Source organism: Cornus florida, unplaced genomic scaffold (assembly GCF_030987335.1).
Source record: "Cornus florida cultivar Cherokee Brave unplaced genomic scaffold, ASM3098733v1 CherokeeBrave_3.0.0_Hap2_Chr05, whole genome shotgun sequence".
Lineage (NCBI taxonomy): Eukaryota > Viridiplantae > Streptophyta > Magnoliopsida > Cornales > Cornaceae > Cornus > Cornus florida.
The window spans coordinates 6,099,593-6,116,933 of NW_026775575.1; positions in this window are offsets into that span (position 1 = coordinate 6,099,593).

Here is a 17,341-nt window from a genome sequence, read left to right on the forward strand (position 1 = left end):
CCTGATGAGGAATTGGTCTCCACCATAAATTGTTGCTTTGGTGGTGGATTCAAAGGCATCTTCCTCTTTTCCCTAGCATTCAATGTGCTAGCTATTTGCCCGACTTGGGTTTCTATCTTTGCAATGGATTGGGAATGAGAATGAAGTAATTAGGTATTTGCCTCCAAAGTACCCAAAGCGGTCAACACTTTTTCCTCAAAAGCGGGACTCCTAGAATTTCCTTAAGAATAAGATGATTGATTAGGAAAATGAGAGTTAGAAAATTGGTTTCCATGCGATGATTAAAAAGATGGTCTATAACCTTGGGAACCTTGGCTTTGCATTGGGGGTGGAATATACTTGCCTTGAAAACCACCTTGGGGAGGGTTTGAGCCTTCCCCTTGGCTTTTTCAAGAGAAGTTTGGATGGTTCCTCTACCCGGGATTGTAAAGTGTGCCATAGGTATTATTCCCTTGGTTGACAAATGCGGCATTCACTTGCTCATGGTGCTTACTTTACAAATGTCCATGGGAACAATTGGAAGTAGAATGTAGAACACTAGAACAAGTTATGCAAGTTTCATTATAACTATGATGATAATGATTAGGGGAGAAAGACACTTGATTCATCGAATTTTGGTTGATCAAAAATTGATCAAACATTTGAGATAAAGACTTGACTTTGGCAAATATGTCATTGGAATTGTCAGCTTGACATAAGCCACCACTCTTCCTTCCACCTAAATTTCTACCATTTTTGGATAACAAAGATCGATGCATTGAATTCTCACTCATGCTTTTATAAAGACGCCAAACATCATTTTCATACTTCTCAAGATAAGAACCACCCATAGATGCATCAACTATACCCTTGTGATTATCCGGCAAACTTTCAAAGAAGTTTTGAACTAATTACCACTTAGGCATGTCATGATGTAGACACTTCCTAAGCGAATCATTAAATTTTTACCATGCCTCATGAAATAACTCCCCATCCCCTTAAGAAAATTCCCTACTAGAAGCTCTCATAGCATTGGTCTTTAAAACCGGATAGTACTTTTTTAAGAACTCTTGTTGCATTTCTGTTCAAGAAGTTATCGAAAAAGGCCTAAGATTGTTGAACCAATATTTTGCCTTATCTTTAAGGGTGAAATGAAAAAAGTTATAATCTCAAAACATCTTCCGGCATGTCCGTGTATTTCATGGTGGAGTATACTTCAAGAAACTCATCCAAATACTTGTATGGTTCTTCACTTGGAAGTCTATGATAGTTAGGAAGCATTTGAATAATTTATAGTTTAATCTCATAGTGATGTACTCTAAAAGGGGGCAATTGAATGCATGTAGGTGCATTATATTCATTTGGCATATAATGATCGCACAAAGCAAGAGGAGGATTCACAACCGGTGGTGTTACATAAGCACCTTGATTGCCTTGAATAATAGGAGGTTGTGGAACAAATATTGGCCGAGGCATTCCCAATGGAACTTGGCCTTGTTGTTGTGATGGAATGAAAGGTCTTGGCATGCCTAATGGTACTTGAATGTTGTCATGATGCACATTTGGGTGGATGATACCTTGTTGGTTTATGTGACCAAGGTCCTCCACACGGTCCTCATTGATGTCTTGCATTGATGAAATGGAATGACTAGAATTACCCCTTCCCTTAGAATTATGAATAATGGATTCAAGATTCAAATCAAGTGAGACAAGAGTAGGATTTAACCACCTATGACCATGCATGCACAAACAAAACAAAAACAAGCAACAAGCAAGTAGCAATTAACAATCACTTCACCTCCGCAACAAATCAATCAACAAACCTCCACATATATCTATCCCATACTCCTATACTTGAACAATATGCAAGAAAATAAATTGCCTCCACGCAGGCTCACAATTTATCTATGAATTTAAAGAATTGCCACCACGCGGGCGGATGATTTAACTAGAGATAGAGTTAGAAAAGCTCACAAAGGGTCCTTAAGCAATTTGAAATTGGTTTTCAATTTTTGCTTTGCTTTGCAAAGTTTTAGATTTTTGAGCTTTTTATGCTCTTGCTTAGCTTTGCTTGCTCCTTGCTTTAGGATTTTCCTTTGCTTCACTTCCTTTGCTCAATTCACCTAGCCAATCAAGAACAAACACAATCAGTAACCAAAATAAAATAAAAATAAAAACAAGATCAAAGGAGTACTAATTCATAATTGTTTCCAAAATACGGCGTTGCCTCAATCCCCGGCAACGGCGCCAAAACTTGGTGTGGTCAAGACCAAAGCATGCGAAAGTGGATCGTAGTGTGGCCAAGTTTGAATTTATAGAGTGCCATTTCCCCTTCTAACTATAAATATAGCGAGGGTGAGTAGGGATCATCCCAAGGGAAAAAGGGCAGTATTTGTATGGAAACAATGTTGGATTAGTAGGTCGAGTGATCAAAAGATGGTTTGTTTGGTTGATTAACTACAATGTCAATTAAATGCATGCAAGGTAAAACAATTGAAGTAGAGTAAAATGTAAAGAATAATAGGGTAGGGTCTTGAGACTTAGAGGTCACCACTAAACATCACCTTCCTAGACACTCAATGTGTAATGAATGAGGGGGATTATGTGTTGCAATACTAATGTGTGTCATTAATTGAATCAACAAGCATGGATGACCAAATAAGTATATATTGTCTAGACAAACTAGTGAATAGCACAACATATCAAAATGGGCCATTAATCATTCCTTTAAGTCCACAATTAATGCACATCATTAAATTAGAGAAATATACTACTTGCATTCATAAGTCTGGAATATCAAACAACAAGCATGGATTGTCCTCCCATCTAAGAAAGTAAAGCAACTACACTACAACTAAGTTAGGGACATGAAAATTAAACTAATTAAACTAAGGAAGAGGCACAATCCATCAAGAAATGAGTATGAACCATCAAATAAACCTCAAGAGTATTCCATCTAAGCACCATGCCTTGACCATCACTAGATTCATAGCATCAACACATATAGACATGTATCAATATCATAAAACCTAGAGATAAACACATGAACATCTATTCTAGCATACATAGACATATGAATAGAATGAAATGATCAATTAAAAGTATTAAACTACACAAATTATGGTAGAAACAAGATTTATATATATATCAAAGGTCAAGACAAGAATTACAACACTAATCCCCATTAATTACAAAACATTAAAGTTTAGGAGGCATGCTTAGGGCTAATTCTAGCCCCAAGAAGATGTTTAGCCACTCATTGATGTTGTCATCCAACCCTCAAGGGCTATCTCTATGCTAGAAATGATCTTCTTCCTCCTTGGTGGAAACCCTAGAAGAGAGGAAGAACTTTCCTAATTTGAGTATTCTCTCTCTAATCTCTAGCCAAGTCTCTCTGATCTTACCAACCTCCTTTCTCAAAATAGCCAAAATCCTTATATAGGTAGCTAAAATGTCACACCTAATGGTTAGACCTCGTGCACTAGGACCTCCTAATGATTGCACCACGAGCATACATTTAATTTGGCTTGAAATTAACTTTTCATACAACTCGAGGCAGTTCGATGGATCTCAAGGTTGGTTCGGTTGATCGAACCTTGGCAGCGCCTTTTTGGAATAAAGACAAGGCTGAGATATTTTTGGGAAAAGGACTAAAGTGGTAGGTGCGGATAAGATCAAAGATGTTCAATTGATCAAAGAATTATTGGATCGATCGAAGAGGGTATTTTGCTAAGGATAAGGGCAAAAGGCTCGATCCATCTTGGCATTGTTGGAACGATCATTGTATGATCGATCTGAGATCTGTTCAATCGATCGAAGAGTCTTCCTTTAACCAACTTGCTTCCACTTTGCTCCTTTCTTCTATTGAGCTTGAGAATGCATCTTTCATGCTCTAATTCAGCTGTATTAACTTATTTTGGGGATAAGTGCCTGAAAAGGGAAATAGCATGAAATTAGACTAAAATGGAAAAATAAGATAGGATAAGGTGCTAGAACGTTCAAGCTTAAGGGGTTTAAATGCGCACTTTTCAGCGCTCATTAACACATTCAACTGTCTCACTCTTAGTACACTCATTGTACAAGTAAGAACATAAACTTTCACACCCATTGCACACACACTAGCTCTTCATCTTCACTTGCTATATGCAAGTAGTTACTCACTCAGCTACCCCACTTTCCACACACCTTGTACTAGCTAGGACACTGATTCTCACTCCCTCTACACACACACAAGCTCAACAATATGCTCACAAGTACTCCCCCTATCCTAAGCAACCCTGCTTGGACACACAAGCTATCAGTAACTATATCAACAATGGAATAAGGTGTCGAAACACCAAGAATAATGTATTAAGCTGTTACAATAGATAAGAGTGAAAGCACAGCCTTCAATAAATCACTATGTGAAAACCCTAGCTTTTACACTACACCAAGAAGGATTACACTGTAAACTTACAATGCAACTTCACTTGTAGCTCATACTAGGTTCCCACTTCCTTAAATAAGCTTAACTAACTTGCTTAAATCAATCTTGGAGAATGGACAACAAGTATACAACAATTTCAGCACATAAGGCTTCAAAACCCTAGATAAGGGTAAATTTGTCAAATCACCCTATAGCTTCACCACTGTTTGTTTTTATGTATTCATAGCCTTGATATCAAAAAATAAACTTGCTTAATTGGTTATAACAGTGAATGAAGCAAAATATAAGAATCTCGGTTCATACGAGACTTAAAGAACACTAAACCTTAGCTTCCAAGCTCTCAAGGGCAATTCTATCAAAACACTCGAACCTTGATCAAATGTAGGTTCTCATAACTACATATAATCATAATACACTTTCATAAACAATATCTTCAGTAAGCACAGCAAGATTAGGTCAATAGAGTATAAAATCAGTGGCAACACAGTTTCTACAGGGTCTAATTTTGTGCTGCTGAAATGTCTCTGTTCTGGGGGTATAACAGGTATTCTGTAAGGTCTCAAACCTGGAAAACACTCGCATAACCTTGTATTATCTTCACACAAAATTCCAGAGGCTAAGCACATCAATAAGTTCATTAATCACAGCCCCAAATCTATTCACAGCTTGTATCTATAGAATAAGTTAAGCTGACAACAATGACAATACACAAACACTATAATAGCTCTTATTCAGCTTTTACCATTGTACTCTCACTTCCCAAACATAACCTTACACTTGCTCAACATATTAGAATCAATAATAAAGCAAGGTAAAACAATTCAATGCAAAATTCAGAAGCTCACAGCACACAAAAGGCTTGTTTAATCTCAAGACATTAGCAACTTGATTCTAAGGGCAGTTCTGGAATTTTGACCTTATTCAGGACTTGTTTAGCTTCTCACAGTCTTGTATAATCAATATACTCATGTTCAAATGAAAAACACAGTGATTGAACCACGGTATCACAATACAGTCTTCAAATCTCAGCAACACAAGTTTAACACCTTAGTTTAGTGAGGTTTTTAAGGTCAAAACTGAAACTAACCAATTTTTTGAGGTGATTCCAACTTTAACAGCTTCAAATCATCAAGTTAATCATGCTCAGATGTTAAACACAAGGCTTATAGCTTAATAAATTAAAAGAGTAAACCACAACAGCTATTTCATCTCAAAATACTCAAATATGAAGCTCTAAGGTACCCAATTTTGAAGTAGTGAGTATTTGAGCTTATACCTGATCTCAGAAGATGCAAATAGGTGTATTAGACTTGTTATAACCTTCACTTAGCACTTCAAGCCTCTGGAACAACACTTAACGTCTTAGTTCAGCCTTGGCAGCAACTTTATTTCAACAACAACACTAATTTTCTATAGGTCTTTAAAGATTATTTGCACATAATGATTTATGAGATTAACATGAGCTTACACAGTTGAATCAATGCTCATAAAATCTCATTTAGCTCCCCTTTTCGTGTCACTCAAGAACAGCCTCTATAGAGTATTGAAAATATATTTTTCAAGCCTTAAAACCTAGCAGCAGCTATAACGTTGTATTTATACTCAAGACCTTTGATAATGCAGCCCTAAAACCAATGGATAGGATTGAGCTGAGGTCTTCCAATTCATGAGAAAAGCAATTCTGACATTGTAAAGGTAATAGTACCTTTATACCTCTTGCCAACACACTTTTTAGTGTATATACTAGTTCACAATATATGTATATGTATCATAAATGAATTTTTGATCTTGAGCCCCAAGAAATGTAAAGCTGGCTATAGTTTCTCACTCTAGGACCACTGTGCACATGTCAGGGCTATGTAGCTTCACACAGAATTACAATAATGCCCCTGCTATTGCTTTTGACAGAATAGATAGAAACATACTGCTGTCACATTGAATAGGTCTGTCACATTAAATATTAGGGCTCACATACATAATGTATCATCACTACCACCTATAATATGGATATTGAAATGTGTGTGAAGACCAAACTACCCTTGTCAAGACCTGTAGTTGCATTTCATGTGCTGTCACAGAATTGACAAACACAAAGAGGGCTGTAAGTTAAAAGAGGGCTGCTGTGACTTTCATGATATTTCAGTGAGCTATGAGCTTATATCAACTTGTAATTCATTGTGTAAACCTCCATGATATGTTAAACAACACTTGATCAAACCCAAATATATCAATGCTTCATTATCAGCTCTCTTTGAACCTTTTTACTTACATTTTGTTATTAAAAAGGCAAACCTCAAGATAAGCATCTTAGGGACCAATAATCTCCCCCTTTTGCCTTTTAATGACAAAAACCCTAACATTCTCCTCCTTTTTGACATTGAAAGTCAAAAGGGTTAACGGACCAACAATGAATACTAGTTGATAAATGCTTCTTGAGTATAAACTTTTCAATTGGAGAACAATATCAGAGCTGACTTCATCCTCACACAACCAAAATTCAGGTTTTAATAGTGCCATAGCTCAAATTACAACACACATTACCCCAGACTTGTTGAATATCCTTGCTATATATGTAAAATATGATGATTCTAACTGTGTAGAAGACAATGATGATCCTTTTTGAGGATATATACACTAGAAGAAATATGCCCACAGCAGATTTTAGTACACACAAGTGCCAGTAGCATTAAATCAGATCCATCACTGACCATAATTAACCTCTTGTTAAAGAATTAACTACAGGGTAAATATGGAATGTAGCCTGAAACTGAGGTTAACTTTGGATTCCAAAGACTTCAATTGTCTAAATACAATTGCTTAATTGTATATTATACAAAAAATAGCAAAGGTAAACCATAAAGCAGCTTGCAGTAAACTTCAATCAAAAATAATATTGGAAAACTGTTCAGAGGTCAAATATGAGATTTTACACCAGTGCAGACATGAACAAAACTCTCTCAAGCAAATATTAGATGAATACCAAGACAAAAATGATTATTTAAGGGACACCAAGAGAATAACAGTGAATACTCAACACTAAACTCACTTCTGCAGAGAATTCAATGTTAAGGGGACCAAACTGAGCTGCAATTGTTTTTCTGAAGTTCTATTACTCACTGTGGCTTTTTATGAGTGATACATTGATGCTCAAATGTTTGAGAAAACATAATGCAATATGATTATAAAGGACAAGTCTCAATCTCAGATTGAAAAACAGATAGAGAGCAAAATAGTAGGTCTAAGATAATGAAGCTACCTTCACCATGAACCAGGTTGAATGAATATTTGCTGTGGATATCAATTGATTAATTGCTCCTGAATTGATCCTGAAGAAGTTCCAGAAAATACATCAAGGCCATTTAACTCTTCACAGTGAGCATCAGAATCAGTAAATAGCAGCAAGAAACATTCATTGAACATGAAATAACTTGTCTCTGAGAGGGGGTGGCTTTGTAGAGGTCTGAAGCTGACAACCAAAAATAAAATAGTGATCATAAGATGCCTTGTCTCTGAGAGGAGGTGGTTTTGAAAAACTTTGAAGTTGGTAATTAGGAATAATAGAGTAATGATCCTGAGAAGCCTTATCTTTAATAATACTATCAGTTTTGAAATATTTTTGAAGACCAAGCTGTGAGACTCTTTTGTTAATTGAAAACTTAAGAGTCCTTGAATTGATAAAGAGCTGAGTGCAGAACTTTCTTGAGAGTGGACCTTCAGATTTTGACAATCTTAAGCTTTCTTCACCAATGTGTTGATTTTGAGTTTCTATCCTCATCTTTAAATAATGTAAACAATTGTCATCCCAACTTCTTTCAATACTCAAGTTATAGATCCTGGGAGTTATATATGCAAACATATTCATTGAGAATAGCCTCAAGGATGGCTTCAAATTTTACTCTTAATGTAGTATTTCTTGTCTTTACATTTTAGATACCAGAGTTTGCTTAGCTTCTTCATAACATAACCATGTTGGAGACATGAATGATTCAGATTTAAAACAGAAGTGTACTATCTTTTTAACCTTAAACCAGAAAGTGAATTGTCTGCAATATTGCGATTATAATCAGCCCTAACTTCAGAGTCTTGTTCAATTTCACTTCCATCAGTCAAAGACATTTAACATCCTTCATTTTCCTTTGATCTGAGCTTCATTATGCTGAACACCATAAGTGAGAATGAAACCATAACTGAAAGTTCAGACTTGAACAATTCAATGCACACATCTTTTTCAAGGTTATTACTAGGTTCATAAATAGTCCCAAGAGTATCCCACACATCCTTAGATGATTTACAATCCTTGAAAATTGTGACGGCCCTGGTTTTTCAAGCCAGTGCATCTTGTGATGAGGTATAGTTTGACCCGATAACGGATTCAAAATGCGGAAGCGGAAACAGAAAACAAGTTTCTAGGGATATACAACATCCCTAGGACACCAAAGTGACCTTCTATGAGGCCACAGAACTCCACGAGAACCGACGCAAAAGAAAAGATTAGAAAAAGACCGAATAAGCCCCCAAGGGAAAAATAGTCTTTTTACTTCGAAGCAACACCTCTGGAAATGTACATCATTCCCAAGACACATCCATGACTTCCCACGAAGTCACGGAACTCAGAAGAAAGTATACCGGAAGCAAAATAAAAGGAAAACGGAAAAGTTTAGCCCCAAGGGCAAAATAGTAATTTCTAGCAAGATTTGGGTGCTACTGAGCACATAATTGGAAAGACGACAAAAAATTAATGAACTTAGACTCAAGAATCACATGATTCGGAGTCTGGATTGAAGAGAAAAGTTGAAACAAAGTTTTGATGTTATCGCGGTCGTGAATAGTGTTTTGACAACATTAAATAGTGCTGGGCAGAAAAATGCTAAAACCGGGTACCCTTTTTAGGTACTAAACGATATTTTTTGGAAAAATACGAAGAAAAAACCCCCTTGAAATAATTTTTTCAAGTTGATCATGTTGAAAGAAAATTTTATTTTTGACGTGAAATTCCCAAAATGCCCTTATAACAGACTCTTTCAAAAAATGCATGTGCGCACAGAAAATCAGATTTGACGCGGGGTTTTGGAGACCGAGACGGCATTTTCTAGAAAAATGTTGTGAAGAAAACCCCCCTAAAATCACTTTTTCTATGTGACCATGTTAAGGCCGGAATTTATTTTTCAAAAGAAATTCCCAAAATGCCCCTAAATCAGTTTAGGTCAAAAAAAAAAAAAAAAAAAGGTAAACAACTTTGCACCAAGTGTTCATTTGACCCTAAATGTATTTCTAGGCTAAAACGATTGTGCACACAAATGTATTTAGTGATTTTAAGTGTGCGAGAATGGTCTATGGGCCCCAAAAATGGCCGATGCAAAATAAGACCTATCCGAACCTCAAAATGCAAAGAAAATGCTTAAAATGGAAAACTTGAGACCAACAAGCATCTATTTCATACAAATGCGATATTTTGTGCAAGGTGAGCATTCACGCAAACGTAATATACATATTTACACATAGTCCACTGGCCTACAGCCTCAATGGTCGCTAAATACAAAATATCTCCTATTAAACCTCAAATTTTGCCTAAAATGGCTTTTAAAAGAGAAACTTGAAACTAAAAATTATTAAATGGTTTCAAAAGACTGTTTGGCCCTTGGCCACACTTCATGCATAAATGAAGAGACCCTATGGAAGTGCTAAAGCGTACTTCCCACCACCCATGCAAGTGTAATGAAGTTAAAGCATTGTATTTTTCTATTTATTTAACAAAATCACTTAGAAATAAAAGTACTTAGAATACAAATAAAATGTCCTTGGCCCATGGCCTTATTACATACATGTCAAATACATTCCAAATAGTGCACTTAGGTGCTCATTACATATTTAGAACCAAATATACAAGTTTTGACATTTTGAATCAAAAATAGCATTTCATGCTAACATTTTCATGAAATAGATACTTCAAGTCTACAAGACATCCCAAAGCAAATACAAAGCCCCAAATCTTGAATCATGTACCTGAAATATGTCCCCACTACGTGGGTGAGTAACATAAAGCTACTCGTAGGAGATGAGCATGCATAGACCTAGCATTTTACAAACTTATTAAGTTACTATAAATCAATTCATACGGTCATGTCACCTAGCGTCTATGTCAAAGGTGAGACTCAGGGAGCATCCTAAGCTACCTTAGAGCATTTCTAGCATAAACTACATCATTCATGCAATTTAAAAACATAGGAGCATATATTGTACCGCAACAAGACATAGGTATTCAAAGTTATCAACTTGGAACCTAAAATGCGAAAACAACCAAAATGGTTCATGCCACCTAACGTCTATTTCCAAATGAGTCTAAGGAATCATCCTAGGCTACATTGAACAATTAAAACACAAATTACAATTTCAATGCAATTTTAACTAACATTATAATTTCTAAAACAACGCATGAAGGCATAGATTATCAAAGTTAACAACTTGAAATCTAAAATACGGAAACAACAAGTTATGACAATTTAGTGCTATTAACTTGTATTGAAAAGCAAGGCATGCAAGTATACAAAGCACATGTATACTATACTTAATTGAAATGTTAAACACCACATCACAAGTTATAAATAATCCATAATAACAACTTGGAATTGAATGCGATATCAAGTAGTGGCGGAAAGATAAGGGCATATGGTCTCAATGACCAAGCAAGCTGATCTCGGGTTACTAGCCCACAAGGTACTACCTAATGCGCACTAAACCCAGAATCAAACTGTATATTGGTGTTTTAGGGTTACTAGCCCTCAAGGAACCACCTAGTGCGCACTATATGTTGTAGGGGGAGCTCTCGTCCCCTGTGCTAGAGCCATGCTGTAGTCGTAGCATATTACAATATCTATGTAAGCTTTCCTATAATCAACAAGTTGTGCATCAATGTATAATATATATACACAATATACTAGTCAACTACCATGCACAAACAAGTCAAGTAAAACACACAATATTCGTCCTATGTCTTCAAGATACAATGGCATATGACATGTTAAATATATAATGTGTATATAAACAAGTTAAACTATAACTTCTACTCATTGAATACTATAATGTAATTATACAATAAGTTCCAAATTTACCAGTTAAGCATGAAAACAACTTCAATACCTAACTACCTCAATGGAAGCATATAATGGAATTTAATTAAATTAAATAACTAAATTCTCAAGATTACATAGTAACTCCAAATATTCTAAAATTAATATAAGTCAAGGGTCATGGCAAGGCCTAGTTTAATATCACATTACAAGTTAATTCTACCTAAGTTATAACTAGGTAAATTAAACTTCATACAAGAAAATAATTAAATAAAGTTCTCCACACTCATTCAAATATTCTCATTTTCATATATGTTAATGAACATATTAAGGCCTAATTTAATACCACATTGCAAGTTCATTCCATGCTAGGTACAACCATGTGAATTAAATTCCATACAAAGAAAATAATTAAATAAAAGTCTCAAACCTATTCAAATATTCTCATTTTAATGTATATGACAGAACATGCCAAGCTCATCAACAATATCAAGTTAAAAATCCAATTAAGTGTGTAGAACACTTAAAAATAAAATTAATTAACCTAATTAATTAATTTTCTCTAGATTTTAAACAACTCTGAATATTCTCAAATTCACATATGTTGAAGAACATACCAAGGACTAATTTAATATCACATTGCAAGTTGATTTCATACTAGTTACAACCATGTGAATTAAATTTTCATACAAGTGAAAGATTAAATAAAAGTTTCAATACTTATTCAAATACTTCCAATTTAATATATGTTAACTAGCACAACAAGGCCTAATTTAATAGCATGCCACAATTTAATTCCAAGTTATATACAACTATGAGAATTAAATCTTATACAAAGAAAATAATTAAATTAAATTCTAGATTAATTAAAAAGGCATGCATACATATTATATAAGCTTAGAAAACAATCAATACAACAATTATATAAACCTAAAACATCCCCTACCTCACTTTGAGATGAAATCTCCAATCCCCACCGGAAGGAAAACGCTTCGAATTCGACGGTACTTCTAGGTTATGTCAGGGACTACGAGGGAAGCAACTTTAACCCTTGAGACACCATGAAAATCCAAACCCGAACTTAAAATCCGAACTAAAAAATGGTTGGAATCGGCTTCTAATAAGAGGGAAAGGAGCGCCTCGCCAAGGCTTACGATAAACACTAAGGTACTATGGCATTTTACAAAGGGGAAGAAGGGTAGCAGCCCCTTTGGGCTGGCATGGCTGATCTGCAGTAGTGTGAAAAGAAGAGGATGAAATGTTTTTAATTTTATATCCCCCTATATATAGTAAAACCCCAAAAATGCCCTTAAAGGGCCCCGCGGGGTCCGAAAAAGTGGAATTTGCGCAGACGCACTCAAATAGTAAAACTCTATGAACAAAAAAGAACCAAAAATGAACAAAAAAGAAACAGCATCGAAAACTGAGTCCCGTGCAGAAAGATATGCCCCGAACAAGTTCATCGGCAATTGAATTCAAAAATCCTAAAACTAGGAAAAATGACCAGAAGACAATTCTAAGAGTACGCGACTCGACAAAAAGTGAAAATGAATCTTGTACGAGGATCTAGGCTCAAAACGAGGCATTTTGCAATAGCTTCGTTAATTGCACAATGGCCCCTCCAAAAAAGGATAACTGCAATACTGGCCCAGAATGAAAATATCTTCCAAAAGATATTTTCTTAAAAACCCCTAATCAAAGTATCTCCAAAAGATATTTATGAAAAATACCCCAAGAAACATCAATGTTTCTGAGAAATCCTTTCATCCACGCCCTTGCGGGAGAAAGAAACAACTGGCGAGCTTTTCTCCAAAAGTAAAGCTATACGTTTCGAGGAAATCAATTGGAATGAAAACTTGTGAAGTTAAAACTCAACTCCGGACACAGAAAGTGAGTTTGTGCTAACAAAGTGACAAATGGGAAAAGGACGAAAAGTGAATAGTGTCTAAAAAATAAAAATGTGGAAATGACTCATTCTTTAAAAAAAGTTGTTAATCCAAAGGAAAGGGTCTCAGAAACCATTTCCAAGCACTCGAGATGACACTAAGTGGTGAGTAATCGAACTCAGAAAGGAAAATTCAACGGAAAAAATTTATCCGTAAAATTTCAGAAAAATGAAAGGAAGGAAAATGACCGAGTTGTTAAAACCTACCCTGCTTAAGGAAATTTCGTCCCCAAAATTAGGAACATCTCGAGGAAGACTGAACAAGGACCAAACACAAGGTCACACCGAGGAAAGGATTTCAAGAACTAAAGGAGAACTCTAGAAGCCTCAAAATCCAACTGAAGGAATGTGAAACCACGAACCGAAAGATAACTCTTCAAACGAATCGGCATATCAACTTAATGTCAACCACCGAGAGAATCCCAAGACAACAAAACGTCAAAACACGACAAATGACTAAGAATGATATGGCAGTACGAGCAGCGACCAAAACCTGCCTACGACATACTCAAATGTGTGGTAACAATGATAGTGCCCAGTGCCCGCCCACACTTACTCATAGTAAGGTAGCATCGATGGCAAGTAGCACTCGTCCACAACACACAACTTCGTATGGTAGCATAACAGTATAAGGCACTAATTCATAACCTACCCCAACCAAGTCAACCCAAAAAAATTTATCGATACGAATGACATCAATGTCGAAAAAGATCATTATCGAAAACACTACGGGAACCAGGCATTTTGTAAGAGTTGGGGTAGCTAATCCCAAAACTCTAACAACAATGTCATAGGCACCGCTACGCTTAAGGCCTTAAATCCTTAGTACAAGTAGAGCCAGTAACTCCTACATTGCAAAACACCTTTATCAACAACCTCCAGTTACGAATCCAAAGCCTGACAAGTCTATGCCCTTAAGCTAATAGATCGGACTCCACAAAATTGAAAGGCACCGTCCTGAAGCAGACCTATCCTAAGGTCACAAATAGAAACAAAAAGCTGGGTCAAAATCCCTATCATGGACAACTCAGTCCTCAAAACAGAAGTCTACCACATAGCTCACTCATAACAATCCCGACAACTAAGGTCACAAAACCCCAACATAAGTGCAGGAAAATGAAACAGTATTACTAGCTACTCATATAGCATATAGTTACAAAAATTAAATTGCGTAAATAGAATAACACCTTAGTACTAAGCGCACAGTACACATAAGGTAAATGAAACATGCCACTTATCATATAGGGGTCAAATAAATGACAACATGCTACACACCACTAATGGTACTAGCATGTTAAATAGATACCATAAATGAAAACATATCATCTATATCCTCATACAACTACCACATAGTCATATATCCTAAACATGTTTCTAAGGCATGCCCGAAAAAAAATAGGGCTCAAAAACATGTAAAGATGATCCTGCAGATGGCAATATAGTAAAATTAAAATAAAAGAATGGAATGCCTCTCAAAAGACACCTCGCAGAAAACGTGCCACAAAACTTGGATGAGTCCAATCTCTCACCATGAGGAAATGAATCATCCCCCAGAATGAACACTAAGGTTCCCAAAACAAGGAGTCTACAAGTCCTTCCCAAGACTAACCCCTACCTAAAGTGGAATCCTAATGCCACACAAAATGAAACAACGACGCAATGGGTAGTTCCAACACTAGCCATTACGATACATCAAAAGAGAACTCAACTCAAGATGCCAACAAGTTCGATGAGAACTGGATAGGATCCTTGTTAAATATAAAAGAGAGAACTCTGTATATTGTATTGATGTGAAATAAGATGTATACAAGAGTGTTTATATAGGAGGGGTTATGTGTGATGAACAAGTAAACCATATATGTATATGGTAACTATACTTATGGTAATCCAATATAAGGTAAACCTATATATGATAATCCTATATAAGGTTAGAATATATTATACAATATAGTAATAATATATTCTAACAGCCCCCCTCAAAATCAAGGTGGATTAAATGAAACCAACTTGAGTTTGGAAATGAGATCTTGAAAACGACATGATGGAAACGATTTGGTGAAGACATCAGTGATCTGGTCATGTGAAGTAATAGACCGCAAATGTAAAGTTTTCTGAAGAAGATGATGACGAACAAAATGACAATCAATCTCAATATGTTTAGTGCGCTTATGAAAAACATCATTATGTGTGATCTGGATTGCACTCCTATTATCACAATAAATAGGAGTGATAATGGATGAAGAAACTCCCATGTCTTGAAGGAGCCAATAGAACTATAGAAGCTCAGAAGTAGTATCAGCAAGTGCCCTATATTCAGCTTTTGTGCTAGATCATGCAACTACAGTTTATTTCTTATTGCGCCAAGAGAAAAGTGAATCACCAAGAAAGAAACAATAGCCTGTGGTGGAGCGACGATCGGTAGGATCTCCTGCCCAGTCTGCATTAGAATAGGCACGAAAAATAAACGATGATTGGGAAGAAAAATGTAGTCCATGAAACATAGTGCCTCTGAGATAACGAAGGATGTGATGAACAGCAGCAAAATGAGTGGACTAAGGGGTAGTCATGAACTAACTAATGATGTGGATGGCATGAGAGATATCGAGATGAGTGATAGTGAGAAAAACTAGACTACCTACCAATTGGTGATACAAAGTACCATCTCAAAGAGATTCTCCATCATGTAGATTAAGTCTTGTATTGCACTTAAGGGGGGTATCAACAATCTTGCTGTAAGTGAGACCTGATTTCGAGAAAAGATCGGATATGTATTTTGCCTGAGTAAGATAGTAACCATCTGTAGATGTAGTTATCTCAAGACCAAGAAAATAACTAAGAGGTCCAAGATCCTTCATCTCGAACTGACGATTGAGAAACTATTTGAGCTCCTGAATTCCCACCAAATCATTGCCAGTAATGATCATATCATCAACATAAAATAAAAGGAGAATGATACCTCGTTTGGTGTGTTGAACAAATAAGGCGGAGTTATATATACTAGCAGAGTAACCAAGGCGAGAGATAATCTGACTGAATTTGGCAAACCAAGCTTGCGGTGCCTGTTTGAGACCATACAAGGCACGTCTAAGTTTGCACACCTTATTAGAATGATGAGGAAAACTTGGAGGAGAAGCAGCCACGGTAATAAGAGTTCGAACAGAGGAAAGACGTGCAACAGGAGCAATTATCTCCTCAAAATCAATGCCATATTCCTATGTGAACCCTCTAACAACAAGTTGAGCTTTGTAGCACTCAATAGAACCATCTGAACGAGTCTTGATCTCGTAAACCCATTTACATCCCACAACAGACTTTCTAAGAATCAGATCAACCAGATCCCACGTATGAGTTTTGGATAGTGCATCTAACTCTTCTTGCATTGTGTGCTGCCATATGGGGTCAGAAATGCCTCAGGAAAAGTTTGAGGTTCATGAAAGGTAGCAAGAGCATGATGACAATGAAAATCACTAAGATGTGCAGGTGGATTTCTTACCTGAGTGGAATGAGGGCGAAAATGTAGGGTAGGCACACTGTTAGGAACCTCAGGTGGAGTAGATGAGTGGGACTCAGCTGGCAGAGGGATGAGTATATCAGATGATTCTAGAGAATCAGGAAAGAGATCTACAGAGGTGTCAAATGGATGAAGAGGAAAAGCCTGATCATGAACACAACTAAACTTAGATAATGAATGAAACAGTTTATGTTCCCAGAAAATAACATGACGAGAAATTCAGAGGCATTTATCAATAGGATCATAACATCTATACCCCTTTTGTTCAGTTCCATAGCCAAGAAAACAACAAAGTTGAGAATGTGGTTGTAACTTATTTCGCTCGTGAGGTTGAAGAAGAACAAAACAAGCACAACTAAAGACTCTAAGATGACTGTAGTCGGGAAGTTTTCCATAGAGACGTTCATAGAGTG